Source organism: Canis lupus, chromosome 1 (assembly GCF_003254725.2).
Source record: "Canis lupus dingo isolate Sandy chromosome 1, ASM325472v2, whole genome shotgun sequence".
Taxonomy (NCBI): Eukaryota; Metazoa; Chordata; class Mammalia; order Carnivora; family Canidae; genus Canis; species Canis lupus.
Window position 1 is genome coordinate 60,629,845 of NC_064243.1, and position 15,810 is coordinate 60,645,654.

Here is a 15,810-nt window from a genome sequence, read left to right on the forward strand (position 1 = left end):
TGGAATCAGAAAGACCCTGAATAGCCAGGGGAATATTAAAAAAGAAAACCAGAGCTGGGGGCATCACAATGCCAGATTTCAGGTTGTACTACAAAGCTGTTATCATCAAGACAGTGTGGTACTGGCACAAAAACAGGCACATACATCAATGGAATGGAATAGAGAACCCAGAAATGGGCCCTCAACTCTATGGTCAACTAATATGTGACAAAGCAGGAAAGACTATCCACTGGTAAAAAGACAGTCTCTTCAATAAATGGTGCCGGGAAAATTGGACAGCCACGTGCAGAAGAATGAAACTGGACCATTATCTTATACCACATACAAAGATAAACTCAAAATGGATGAAATATCTAAAAGTGAGACAAGAATCCATCAAAATCCTAGAGAAGAACACAGGCAATACCCTTTTTGAACTTGGCCACAGCAACTTCTTGCAAGATACAACTATGAAGGCAAGGGAAACAAAAGCAAAAATGAATTACTGGGACTTCATCAAGATCAAAAGCCTCTGCACAGCAAAAGAAAGAGTCAACAAAACTAAAAGACAACCTACAGAATGGGAGAAGATATCTGCAAATGAGTCAACAAAACTAAAAGACAACCTACAGAATGGGAGAAGATATTTGCAAATGACCTAGTATCCAAGATCTATAAAGAACTTATTAAACTCAACAGCAAAAAAACAATCAATCATGAAATGGGCAAAAGACATGAACAGAAATCTCACCGAAGAAGACACAGACATGCCAACAAGCACATGAGAAAATGCTCCGCATCACTGGCCATCAGGGAAATACAAACCAAAACCACAATGAGATACCACCTCACACCAGTGAGAATGGGGAAAATTAACAAGACAGGAAACAACAAATGTTGGAGAGGATGTGGAGAAAGGGGACCCTCTTGCACTGTTGGTGGAATGTGAACTGGTACAGCCACTCTGGAAAACTCTGTGGAGGGTCCTCAAAGAGTTAAAAATAGACCTGCCATACGACCCAGCAATTGCACTGCTAGGCATTTACCCCAAAGATACAGATGCAGTGAAACGGCAGGACACCTACACCCCAATGTTCACAGCAGTAATGTCCACAATACCCAAACTGTGGAAGGAGCCTCAGTGTCTATCGACAGAAGAATGGATAAAGGAGGTGTGGTCTATATATACAATGGAATATTACTCAGCCATCAGAAAAGATGATTACCCGCCATCTGCTTACATGTGGATGGAACTGGAGGGTATTATGCTGAGTGAAGTAAATCAATAAGAGAAGGACAAACATTATATGGTCTCATTCATTTGGGGAATATAAAAAATAGTGAAAGGGAACAAAGGGGAAAAGAAAGAAAATGAAGGGGATATATCAGAGAGGGTGACAGACCATGGGAGACTCCTAACTCTGGGAAAGGGACAAGGGATGGTGGAAAGGGAGGTGGGCAGGGGGATGGGGTGACTGGGTGATGGGCACTGAGGGGGCCACTTGATGGGATGAGCACTGTGTTATGCTATATGTTGGCACTTTGAACTCCAATAAAAACATATAGAAAAAAAGAAAAAAAGCAGATCTATTTTTTAAGAGATTTACTTATTTAGAGAGAAGTATAGTGGGAGGGGCAAAGGGAGGGAGAATTCCAAGCAGACACTCTGCTGAGCATTGAACCCAATGCAGGACTCGATCTCACAACCCGGAGATCATGACCTGAGCTGAAATCAAGAACTGGATCCTCATCCAGGTGCCCCGAGAAAGTAGATCTTAAATGTTAAAACCACACACAAACACAAAATGGTATCTATGTGAGGAAATGGCAATATTAACTATGTTTATTGGGGTAATCAATTCTGCGATACATACTTGTATTAATTCATCATGCTGCACCTTAAACTTGTATGCATTATATATCAATAACTCAATAATGTTGGAAATAAGTGAAATTCACTATCTTAACCATTAAAAAAAAAAAGCTAAACTTTCTAAAAATAAAAGAACTACTTCACGTCTGAGTGACCATTTCAACAGTTACCTTTCTGACATCTCATTATAATGTAAAAAGGGCTGCTCCTCACAGAGACATTCGGAAATCTTACCTCAAAGGACAGCACCCTTCCAATCTGATTATCAACCTAGGTATGAACTAACCCGACAAAAATCTTCTCTTCCTTTTTCACTAGCTGCAATTCACTTATCTTATTATTAAATTAATTATTCCACAATTTTTGCCACCGAATGCACCCTGTATCCAAAGCCATTCCCATTTATACATCCTGGTAGCCTCATTCACAGGAGGTGATAAAGTGCTTCATAAATCCCAGCTTAGTTTCCTTCCCTTCCTGATTTGACACGATCAACGAGACTACCTTCGGCTTATTCACATCAGGTTTACATTTGTTGTGATCCTGCTTCTACGCAGTCAACCTCACTTGAACCAAGGGACTGGCCTAGAACTTCTAAAAGACACTCTGCTTACAGAGGTTAGCCACTCTGCCTCCCTCTTCACACTGGACTGGAACTTCATGGTACTCTTTCATGTCCACACCAAATGGTCATCTTCCATTCCCACTGTAAAACAGGATTTGGAGACTTTATTCCTCACCCAGGAGCCAACTATACAACTGATCTTCTTTCTTTTATCCCAGTATCTCTGATGGTCCTACAGAGGAAAACAGAACTGTGGGGATAGCACCAATTTGCGTCTCAAAACAATATAATTCCTCTCTGTCCCTAACAAGACAAAGTTCAAGCCCTTTCTACAAGCACAAATTGAGGGAAACAAAAACAAAAATTGAATTAGTATAGTCCAATGTATGTACACATTAATCCTCTTTATCTTTTAGCTGATAATGGGAAATACTTCAGTAGATACCAGTTAAGCACCTGGTGCTTTGTATTCCAATCAATTTGCTTAAAAGAATAGTAAGATATTCACCAACACACTCCAAGATATATATAACCCTATAATAATGAAGAAAGTACTCTGGTCCCTGAGGTTTCTGCAATCAGTTCTTTTACAACTCTCATTCCTATGGTACAAATACAAGTGACCCAGTGGCATCCTTTAAAAATCTCCTATGGCCCTTGTCCTCAAAAGGCAAAGGCATTCATTTTAGCTTTTGCCCCAAAATACAACAAGCTTGGAAGCCAGTGTCTCCCCAGGAAGAAGAAACTTCCATTGTTCTGTCTCTATCCCCCTGGAGGAGTAATTCAGCCCCCAATAAATACATAGGAGTTAAATAAATGTTTGCTAAAATTAACACTGGAATTTGGAATTCATTATGAGGTACTTATAATGGATTTCTTGGACTATTCCTTGGATAAATCTTCTGATGAGCAGGAGAAATGCAGCAATTTGTAAACTGCAATAATTAACCTGATTTCTAGCTGCCGACACATTCTGTGCTATACATCTTTTTCCAACTTTGAAGCTAACAAGGCTTTCAAAAAAAAAAAAAAAAACCCACAAGATTTCCATGCATTCCACCACTTTAACACATGATTATTTATCACATCACTCCACTTGATTCTCATGAGTGAGATCTGCATACATTACTCTGGAATAATCTATGTAAACTGCTATACAAATATAAACTATCATCTTCATTGCTAATATCATCATCATCATTATTCATAACAATCTATCATTTTCTCTCCAGAATCTCCCTGTGAATCACCACTTCCTTGCCTATAAATAGTCACTGCCCTTCCAGATCCTTGATCGTCCCATGCCTGGATATCACAATTTGTTGTGAATATTTTTTCCTAACTCCTTAATACTCTAGCCCCTACTTCATCCTATATAGGATTACCTGATTTATCTTGCTAAAAACTTGAATTCACTGTGTTTCAAAAACTCTAATTATATATTCACTTGAGAATATATCATGTGTGAACATTCACTATGAGAAAAGCAAGGGATCCCTGGGTGGCGCAGCGGTTTGGCGCCTGCCTTTGGCCCAGGGTGTGATCCTGGAGACCCGGGATCGAATCCCACGTCGGGCACCCGGTGCATGGAGCCTGCTTCTCCCTCTGCCTGTGTCTCTGCCTCTCTCTCTCTGTGACTATCATAAATAAATAAATAAATAAATAAATAAATAAATAAATAAATAAATAAATAAATAAATAAATAGAAAAGCAAAGATGAACAGGACAGGAAAGGAAAGCAAAAACATACACATGAATTAATAGAATCCTAGGTAGAAATGACAGGTGACAGACCAGAATTAAAACACAGAATGGAAACTCACAGATAGTAAGGCTTAATTTGGGTTGACTAGATTTAGAAATGTTCAATTGAGGTGGTGGGATCTGGAAACATCTTCAAAGGAATGGATACATTTTTAAAGATAGAGATAGGAAGGAATCACTATAGGAGGGAGAAATTGTGAGGGAGGCACTGAAGCAGAGGAGTATAGATTGTATACTACAAACAGCTATTGAACAAGTACACTGAGAACTAGAGTATGTAAGGAGCAGCGTATCTCCTATTCATTTCCACTGTAGATTACAGAGCCTCCTCAGACCATCTACCATGCAGCACCAATATTAGAAATAATGAGTGAGTTTTATAATCAGAGGACATCGTAGGGTTCCTTTATTCTTTTATGTCACTTGTTGGGTGAGGATTTTTTTTAATTTTACCAAACCAAAATTTTTAACTTATCTGAAAATGGAACAAAGCAGTTTCCAAGAGAGAGATCCTCAGTTCTTCCTGAAGAAAGCAAATAGTGATTGGAGTGACTAATAAGAAAAAAGTTGGAGACAGCTGTCTTCCTTATAAATTGGTTTCTTGCTGCTCCGTGAGTTCAATCTAATAACCTATCTCTGCGTTAAGAGTCACAACAACCACTTGCACCTCCAAGCAAGAAACAGGTGACCATCTCTTTCCAGCATCCCCATTTGCCTTTGCATTTTACTCTTCCAAGTCTGACACAGATCGTCCCCACTACATAATCTCCAGTTGCTTTGCATTTGTGTACACAAAAATGTAGAATGACAAAGATCTAACAATTTACTTCATTTTTTTTCCGTAAGTCTTGTTTTCGATTTCCCATTATCTGGTCACTTGATTTTTTTTCTCATATCAAAACTCATGTTTTTATCAGGCATACAGTAAGAATTTAACACAGAACAATTCTTTATTTGAATTAAGTTTATGGCTGTTGAATGAGAACATGATTTACGTAAAAAGGCTAAAAATTAGGTACAGAAAAAAATAAGAAATCCTGCTCTTGGTGCTTCTTAAATACCAAATTATAAGACTGACTTCTAAGGTAAATTGTTTAAGTCCTCATCTGTGAACTCCTTGTTACTATATATTAAACAATACCAACAAAAAGTACAAATCCTTCTCACCAAAGTGACTAAAAAAATTTGTTATCATTTTGCTGCTGCTTCTACTTTTTGATTTTTCACTTTGTGTCTTATATTGTCCTTACTTATTAGCATCTGCCCATCATACCTGCTACTGTTGGTTTCAGGGCTCTTGCTGGAGCTGTCTCTTGGTCCCTCTTTATATTAATGCTTGAAAAACCAAGCTTAACTAAAAAATCTTTATAAGTTATGTTTATTACTAAATTAATCCTACTCCTCCATCTAAAGCACATTTTCATCACCAGATTGTAGAAGAACCCTCTCTTGATATATTTATTTATTTTATTTTATTTCCATTCTCGTGTATTTTGAAATCCTTTAAATATTAATGTATGCTATAAAAATTGTATTGTAGTTTGGTGTATATGTATTTTTTATTCCATTAATAGTATTGTTCTATAGCTTTCATTGTAGTTCTTAGGCATATAATAACTGCCTGAGAGCAAGAATCAGCGACTGCTGACATTCAAATTCCAGCACATACACTTAACTGTGTGGCATTATGTACTTCAATTTCTTCATCTGTAAAATGTGGTAACAATACTAGATCACAGGGTTATTATGATTTAAGAACAGTAACTGGCAGGTAGTAAATACGATGTAAGTGCTATCTATTATTATTAAGATTATTGTTATTTTTATATGATATTGTTTCATAAAATCTATCCATGTTGCTAGGTACAGGCTGGGCTGTTGCTTCTAAGTGCTGTGTCCCAGCCCATAGTGTGTGTCCACCATGTTTCATTTCTCCATTCTTCCAGGTATGTGCCTCCAACTCCCCATAACCACAAACCCTCATATATATACAACCCACCAAAAACTTTTGTAAAAATATTTCTGTGGTATACCCCCAGGAGTAGAATTTTTAGATTATAGGTCTCATACACATTTATCTGAGTAAGTATTCTCATGTGGAACTCAGAAGAGCTGACTGATTCAAATCTTACAGTCCCACTAATAACGCAGAAGGATTCATGTATTCCTAAATTTGCAGTATTCACAGCCAACCTGATGGTAATATGTTTCACTGTTGTTTCAACTGCATTTCTCTAAATGCCTATGAGACTGAACATCTCTTTAGATGTCTGATAACTTTTGTAGTACTTTTTCTGTGAGTACCTTATTCTTACCTTTGCCTCTATTTCATTGTGGTTAAGTTCCTTGTGTTTTAGGTATTTGTCTTGTCAGTTTTAGACATTGCAAATAATTTTCCCATTTTTGTATCTGACAATTTTGTTCATAATGCCCATAATTAAAAATAAATCTTTAAATTTTATTTAATCAAATTAATCCATTTTTCAACCTCATGATTTGTGCTTCTCAAGTTTTCTCTATAAGGTCTTTCCTCCATCTTAAGTCACAAAAATAGTCTCCTATATTAGAATCTATCAACTTTGCAGGGTTAATATACCTGAAATTCAACTTTGTAGTATTAAGTAGAAATTCAATTTATTATTCCATAAAGACAAGTTTTTCCAACATTACTTACTAAGCAATCTGTTCTTTCTTCAATAATTTGGAGTGAGATGATTTCTATGAAACACTGCATGGAAATCCTAGATGCCTATTATATAAAGACTATTAGTGTTCAATTTTCTATATTTCTCTCTAAGCAGATCACAGAGCTCTTTGAGTCAGGTATGCACCCGAAGCTTTCATGTTTAATCACCCCATTTGAAATTTATGCAGGCATTTATTTCATTAAGCTCACATGGAAGAATAAACTCAAAGCAAATATTCATCTCACCCGCCTGCTCACCCTCGGAGAGTGGTCTATTAGTTTAAAGGACAGACTTAAACAGAGCCTAGTTTGGCCTTGGCTTTGGATTCCATTTCTGAGCAGTGGCCTTCACTGTTTTCTATGCCCAAATTTACTTGGAAGTCTGTCCTGCATTTCTATTTCTCTATTATTGCATCTCTCCCTTCTGACTCTACTTCATAAGAATTTCATTCATTCAACAAATTTCTAGCAGCTGTAAACATTAGGTGAAGTGCAAAGTACTAATTAAACTGTATCAACAGCCTAGTGAACAACTGTGAACAGTAAGACAGGGTCTCTAACCCAATGGACTTAACAGTGAGGGAAAAATTCATCAAATGAATAGTTAAATGTGTCTATAAATTGCCAACTGGTTAAGTGTTGAGAAGGAAATCTATAAAGTATTATATAAGACTATAATGGGGAGGAAGGGGCCTCACTTATATTAGAAATTAGGGAAGGCATTTTTGAAGTAGTGGAATTTAAACTGTGAGCTGAGGAAGATGTGGGAATTTGCACAAGAAGCAAGAGTGGGAAGGAAAGATTCAGGCAGAAGAGCTGAACGTGATGGTCCTGAAAGGGGAAAAAAATTGATGGTATCCAAGTCTGAGGCCTTGCAAGAGTTCCAGGTGGCTACCAGGAATGTTTTATATTATGTTTGTATTCTAGGGCCATGGTTGGAGGTAACTGGAATTTGAATATATATATATATATATATATATATATATATATATATATATATATATATTATATATATTTAGAGTATATATATTTAGAAGAGAGAGCGAGCAAGCATGCACAGTGGGGGCAGAGAGGGGAGGAGCAGAGGAAGAAAGAATCTTAAGCAGGCTCCACAGCGCAGAGCCCAACAGAGGACTTCAATCTCACAACCTTAAGATCATGACCTGAGTTGAAATCAAGAGTCGGACACTTACCTGAGTCACCCTGGCACACCAACCAAATGAATATTTCTAAAATGGAATGCTCATCAAGACCAAGATTCCATGGTGTTTCTAGAGGCATTTGCAAATTAAGTAAATTTTTTAAAGATCCTTTGATATTTGTAATGTTCCCTATAATAAGAGTTCTAAATACAAAAGAGAAAAAGACAAACAGTTCTTCCACTTGGGATGTAAATAAAGGAATATTACTACCAACGTAACTATGAAGAAAAGCCAGACAATCTATATAATATTATCTTACTGGAACCTATCAGAGTGCCAACATTTCAAAACAACCCAAACTTCATAATTCCAAAGTTTAACAAGCTCTTCCAAGGAAAATTGGGAATCACAAATTATTTTGATCTTGGCAGAGCATGGGAGGAAGAAATAGCAACCACGAAAGAAGGAATCTTAAAGGCTTACTTATAGGCTACCATCACAATTTAGAATCCTTAGGGGGCAAAGACACAAAAAGAGTCTATCAACACTCACTAGCAATTTAAGACTCTGCTAGTTACTCACAAGAAAGATAGGGGCAGTGCAGGAGACCTGGGAGAGTTGCATTGTTGTGGGCAGGTACAGAGATATATAATCAGCTGTAACATGGGTAACAAGTACAAACCTAGGACTGTTCTCGACTTGACTCATCGTACAAAGTAAGAACTCCACACTGACTTCCTCTTTCCCACGCCAGAAAAAATGCTGGTGGCCCCTGGGAAAGAACTAGAAATAAATTCCAGTGGTGTTTGGAAAAGGGAGAAAGCACTCCTACCAGAAATCCCATGAAAATGATTTCAGCTGCTGTGAGACAGGTAGAAAACCCACACTCTCCACCCTGCACTGAACCTAAACAAAAACCACCTGTCACTAAGGTAAAAACAGGAAATGCAGATACACTCAGGATCTTAAGCTGACCCAAAGCAGAGGTCTGCTGCACTAAGGGAAAAGTGAATAATGTGTTGTACCCAACTCTTCAAAGACACAAAGTAAAGTTCAGCTAGCATAGAGGGGAAGGTGTGGCATATTAAGAAAGCTCACCTCTTAGGCTAGGAACACAAAACCTTATTAAGACTATGACTTGAGAAGAAAAACAGAGGACCCCTCCCCTGCCACTACTAGTTGTCTTGAATCAAGTAAGAAACAATGGCACTCTACTACTGGAGGAGGTAAAAGAGCTGAAAAACATCCATTTGTGGAGCAGGTATGCAAAGCCTGCCAAAAACTGTGAATGGATCTGAAATGAATGGGAAACATGCAGGACCACCACCACTTCCACCTCCACCATGTAAAACTCAGACTTGCACTAAGGAAAAAAATGGCAGGAGTCTTTCGCTTTAAGAATTTTTTTTTCCCACTATAAGAATTTGAAGTCTGTAGTGCATTCAAATAATTATAGGAATAACAAAATTCTGTGAAACTACTGAAATTAATCTAATTCACCATGCTATTAATGGCTTAATAGGAAAAGAGGTCTGACCATTTCAAGACATAAACAATATTTACCTTAGTTTTTATTGATTTTCCACACATAATATCAGCAATAAAAATTATGAGACAGAAATATCAGCAAGAAAAATAGATCTATTGTCAAGAAATCAAGCAATAAAAAGAAACAGACCCAGAGAGGCTCCAGATGTTGGCACCATCAGAGACTTTAAAATGAAAATGATGAATCGTTAAAGGATAAATAAAATGAACAAACTCTTAGAAGGAACAGATAATTCTAATAACCCTCTTTTTTTTTTTTTCTAATAACCCTCTTATTAAAGAAACTGAAACTTCTCCCAAAGAAATTTCTAGGCTGAAATAACTCAACAAATAAAGGAATTAACATGAATTTTAAGTAGTACTATTCATAAAGTAGGTGAGTGGATAACAACAGCCAATTCATTTTATTAGGTCAGTATAACCTTATTACTAAAATCAGAAAAAGACTACAAGCAAGTATACTTCATATAGATACAAAAATACTTTTTAAACGTTATTTAGCAATCAAATCCAACAACATATAGAAAGAGTAATAGATTATAAGGAACTTAGGTTTCACTTAGGAAAGCAGAGTTGATTTAATATTACAAAAATCAGTCAATATAGCTTAAAAAAAAATCAGTCAATATAATTCATCATGGGCAGCCCGGGTGGCTCAGCGGTTTAGCGCCACCTTTGGTCCAGGGCGTGATCCTGGAGACCCAGAATTGAGTCCCATGTGGGGCTCCCTGCAGGGGGCCTGCTTCTCCCTCTGCCGTGTCTCTCTCTCTCTCTCTCTCTCTCTCTCTCTCTCACTCTCTCTCTCTCATGAATAAATAAATAAAATCTTTTAAAAATACATATATAATTCATCATTTTAACATACTGATAATATATATGACTATCTTTGTACATAAAGCAAATATTTAACAAAATTCAACATCTATTCATAATTAAAATTCTCAACAAATTACAAACAGAAACTTCAACTTTATAAAGAGCATCTATAAAATAACTATAGACATATGCACAACAGTCAAAGACAGAATTCCTTCCCCCTAAGATCAGAAACAATGGCATTGTTATCTGCTCTCATCACTCCTAGTCAACACTGAATTGCCAGAAGAATTTAAGAAAAAAAGCATACAGATTAGAAAGAAAGAAATAAAACTATCACTCTTCATAGACCTCATGATTATTTACATAGTAAATTCTAGGGGATCTACAATAAAGCTACTAAAACTAACAAATTTAAGCAAGGCCATAGGATGCAAGTTAAGTATTTTAAAAACAATTGTTTTTTCATATACTAATAATAAACAATTGGAAATTGCAATGTTAAAACCAGTATCATTTACAATAGCATCAGAAAAATAAATTGAGATGAATTTCACAAAATATACAATGCCTATACTTTTAAAACTAAAACATTGCTGAGAGGATTTAAAGTCATACATAAATGGAGAAATATACTGCATTCGTAAATTAGAAGACTCACTCTGTTAAGGTATCCATTCCCCCACAGGTTGATCTATCAATTAAATATAATCCCAATCAGAAGGCCAGCAAGCTCTTTTGTAGAAAATAATTCTAAAACTTATTTCAAAATGCATAGTATCTACCTAAAATATCCAAAACAATTTTGAATAACAAAACTGAAGGCTAGAACTATCTGTTTCAAAATTTCCTAAAAAGTTATAGTAACTTAGGTTGTTGTTTTGGTGTTAAGGATTGAGAGAACAAATGAAAGAGGATAGAGAGCTCATAAACAGACCAATGTATATGATCAGCTGATTTTCCATAAAGGTGCCCAAATAATTCAATGAAAAAAGGCTAGTCTTTTTTAATAAGCGGTGCTGGAACAATTGGACACCTATATGCAAAAATAACCTTCAACCATACTTTCTAACAATATAAAAACTAACCCTAACTGAATCACAGATCTGCAGGTGTGAGAGCTCTAACTATAAAAACTTCAAGGGCAATATAGTACAAAACCTTTCTGATTTTAAGTTAGTCAAATATTTCTTAGGACATGTAAGCACAAACCATGAAAGATCATCGAATTTAACTTTCCTTCTTCAAAGACCCAAGAAGTAAAGGAAAAAGTAAGCCACAGTTGGAGAAAATATTTATAAAACTCATATGTGATAAAGAACTTGTATACAAAATAAATTTAAAAAATTCTTACATAATAAAATAACCTAAATCAAAACGTGTGAAATATCTGTACAGACACTTCACTAAATAATATACATGAGTGGAAAGAAAATAAGAATATGGAAAGATTCATAATATCGTTAGTCATCAGGAAAATGAAAATTAAAAACCATAATATTTGGGAGCACATAGGTCGCTCAATCACTCAGTTAAGCATCTGACTCCTGGTTTCAGTTCAGAAGCTGATATGATGTTTAAAATGTACTTTAAGAATGAAGTAAGATTCACATAAAATTGATAACTGTCAAACCTGGATGACCTGGGTTATCAAACTGTCTTCTGTATTTTTGGCATATGTATGAACTTCTCATTTCTAAAGGTTTGACAGATGTATATACTGAGGTAACCACCACCATATCAAGATACAGAATACATATATTATCTCAAAAGTTCATTCATGCTTCTTTGTACTCAATACCTTCTCTCTACTCTATTCTCAGGTAAACATTAATAAATTTTCTAAACTTTAGTTTTTCTTTTCTTTTTTTCTTTCTTTTCTTTTCTTTTCTTCTTCTTTTTTTTAAATAATGTCACCTAGGACTGTCTAGGTTATTCAGTTAGTTGAGCATCTGTCTCTTAATTTCAGCTCAGGTCATGACAGAGTCCTGGGATCAAGCCCCACAGTGGGCTCCATATTCAGAAGGGAGTATGCTTGAGGATTCTCCCTCCCCCCACTCATGCTCTTTCTCCCTCTTTCTGTTTCTCAAATAAATAAAATCTTTAAGAAAAAAATAAAACGAATGTCATCTAAAAGGTATCATACGTCATGTAGCCTTTCAAGTCTAGCTTCTTTCACTTACCATAATGATTTTGATATTATCCATGTTGGTAGGTATTTCCAAGTGATGAGAACTTTTTAGCATTGTTACACCAAACAAAATTTATGGCAAGTTCTTGATACAATTCAGTAGATAATAAGTTATATTTTCTTTTTCTTTTTTTTTTTTCAGATGGGAGAAAAGAAAGGATGTTTCAGTAGTTATGGAAATAATCCAGTGGAGGAAAAAAAAATGATGATGTAAGAGAGACAGAAAATACTGGTGGAATAATACCCTTGAGTAGGCAAGAGAGACGTGGTATCTAATGCACAAGTAGAATTAGCTTTAGAGAAGGACACAAGTAGTTGATCTATAGTGAGCAGTTCCTCTAGGTAACAGGTGAAAAAGTTCAGTATTTGCTATGGTTACAGATATTAGGTACCTTGGAAGATGAGGTGATCAAAGTGTGTGGAATTTCTTTTCCATCTCTTACTACCTTTAGTAAATCAGATTTTAGTTTGTTAACTGAAATGGAGGATAGACTTGATGGTATGGAGATTTGCAGAGAGAAGATAATGTGTCAGGTAATAATCCAAGAAATTGAGAGAATGACTAACTAAAAACATCCACTATGATTTTAAGAGCACACTTGAAAGTCAAGGTCACAGATTTAAGGGGATACTCATCAATACAGTTGGGTATTTTCCACCTGCCACCTTCAGCTCCAAAATGGTGGAGTTATCTACTGGATATTATGGGTTTCTGTGGATCAGAAATGATTATTAATCCAGAGAGAATGCATTCTACATGATGCAACACCCAATTTGAGTCTAGAAAAGGAAGTAGAGATCGATCGGGAAATGAAATATGGTGAATGAGAGGGTAGGGACAAAGAAGCACTACAGAAAGGCAGAGAAATGAAAAATAAGTGCTTGGGTTTAAGAAAGTATAGAACCTTATTTTATTGATTATTTTTGCTGAAATTTAAAATGTGAAGAATGCAAGGGTAGCATATCAAACTAGAAAGGGATGTAGATCAAGGAGAGCTTAGTTTTATCCTATAGGCAATGAAAGATTAATGAGTGGTTTTAAACAGGAGAATGTCAAGGTTTAGTTATACAGTTTGGATAAAATATTAAGATAAAATAAATATATGTAAAGACTTTGAAGACACGTACAAAGTTGAGAAACCGCAAAACAAAGCTTGTGCAGTAGTCTAGGCCAGAAATAATGAGAATTGGAACCAGAGTAGTGGAAAAGGCAAGAAATGAGATCAATTAAATACTTAGGTGGAATTAGCAGGATTTGGTATGACAATATAGTGGTTGTGGGAAATAAATATTAGACCTTTTAATTTTTATCTTAAACATTAAAAAAGCAGCTTTCCTTACATTTAAGATGTGGATCAATAATGTGGAAATAATATCTAACTCACTTTGGAGTGCTTGCTTGGTATATTTTTCTAAGTGCAAAGAGTTTGGAGACCACTGATACATTCGATATAGGAAGAAGTAGGACAGAAAAGAAATAGTGAAGACTATGGTTTCTACTTGAGTAACAAAATATCCTTTTTGTTGTTGTTACCAAATGAGATTGAAAATAACAATCAGAAGCCAGTTTTAGGGAAGAATGACACTATTGTTATTTAATTTTGGATGTGTGTTGAGGTATCTGAGAATTTTTTTTTTAAATCCAGATCACTTATTAAAATTGAGGGGAAGACTTCATTTACAGAAATATAACCATTTATATTTTAGCAAAGCACCACCCTGAAAGTAGAATATCTGCTCAAGTAATTTCCAAAAGCTCTTGGAAATTTCTTGGAAATTCCAAAGCTCTTGGTAGAGCTTTCCAGGTAATAGGTGAATAAATGGGCTTAAAACTCAGGAAATGAAGATACAAATTTGGAAACTAACAATGTACAACAGTGGTTAAAACTTTGAGGATAAGTAAACAGAAAAACACTGGGTAAGGGTAATAACAATATTTGGTGGCAGAGATGGTAGCATTGTTGGTGATAGGTGCTGCATGGAAGAAAAGACACTCATGATGGAAACCAAAAAAGAGAGAGAGAGAGATGCATGAGGAAAACTGGGAGAGTTGGATACAGAAAAGTATATAATATTTCAAGGAGTATGTGATAATAATGTCAATTTAGGAAAGGGCCAATGAAAATAAGAAGTATCAACTGAGTTTAATTGGTACATTTACATTCTTTATGAGAGCAGCATTTTAGGAACAATAATTGGTAGCAGAATACGAGTAAAAAAGGGGAAAGAATAACTATAGATTTTTTTTTTTTAGAATTTTGGATGAGTAGGGAAAGAGATTAATTCTATGTATGTACACTTTAATTCTTCTTCATCTCCAGGACCATAATTCTTCATCATCTTTAACTGGACTATTACAATAATACTGTCTCCTAGCAATGAAAGAAATAAAGAAAAAATGGAATATCTAATATGAATAAAAACTGCAATGACAGTATTTAATATTTCATTTCCATTGGGGCAACACATGGAGGTAGGCCCTGTTTTTGTTCTATTTTTGTAAATGAACTGAGACTGAGGTGATTTAATCGACGTCATGCAGCTAGTAATGTAGGGATGATAGCTGCGTACCTTGTGATCAAACTATGTGTAACCTGAAGTCAGCTTGGCTCACTCTGCCTCTCAGAATCCAAGTAAGAATGGCCTGCAAGCCCAATCTTTCTCAGAGCACCCCTAGCTGTAACTGTGTCTAGTTAATTTTTAGTCTTGGTTTCTGTGTCCTGAGGTTGTTCTTCCTGCCCACTCTATACTGGTTAGGAAACTATACCCCTCTTCGTTAGCTTTCACAAAACAACAACAACAAAAACAAAAACAAAACAAAACAAAACAAAACAAAACTCCATTCTGTGTATATTGAAAGGCCATACTTACAGAAAATTTGGCTAACTGGAGAGAAAGTAGTAGTATCACTGCAAAGAGAACACCTTCACATTTGATACTTGTGTTTTTTAAAAAGTCCTTTGGACAATTTTGCCATTTCAGGCCTCTCTCCATGTTGCTTCATTCCATCTCTTTCCTTCAGTCATTTTACCCTTAGGACCCAAATAGGACCAAAATGCCAGCATATCTTTTTTTTTTTTTTTTAATAACAGAATAATTTCCTCTAGCATTTTAAAAAAATTTCCTCAGTCCCATTTCCCTGGTATCTTTCCTCCCAATCTCTACTTATCAAAGTCACTTATCTTTATTTTCCTAAGTAAATATATTTCCTTTTCTAAAAGGAATTTTATTTCCAGTGAATAAAAA

At 35.6% G+C, this 15,810-nt stretch overlaps 1 long non-coding RNA gene across 2 annotated transcripts in view; it reads right to left on the reverse strand.

Annotated features, from left to right (window-relative positions):
- Nucleotides 1–1,718: 1,718 nt before the first annotated feature.
- The window catches only part of LOC125755857 (uncharacterized), a 40,013-nt gene continuing 25,921 nt past the window's right edge, over nucleotides 1,719–15,810 (reverse strand). Inside the window, exon 3 of one of the 2 annotated variants that reach the window (XR_007413301.1) lies at nucleotides 1,719–2,649. This is a non-coding gene — a long non-coding RNA (uncharacterized LOC125755857). Of the gene's footprint in view, nucleotides 2,650–10,321; nucleotides 14,937–15,810 lie in introns of those variants that run through there. The other variant, XR_007413303.1, reaches the window with a different exon arrangement.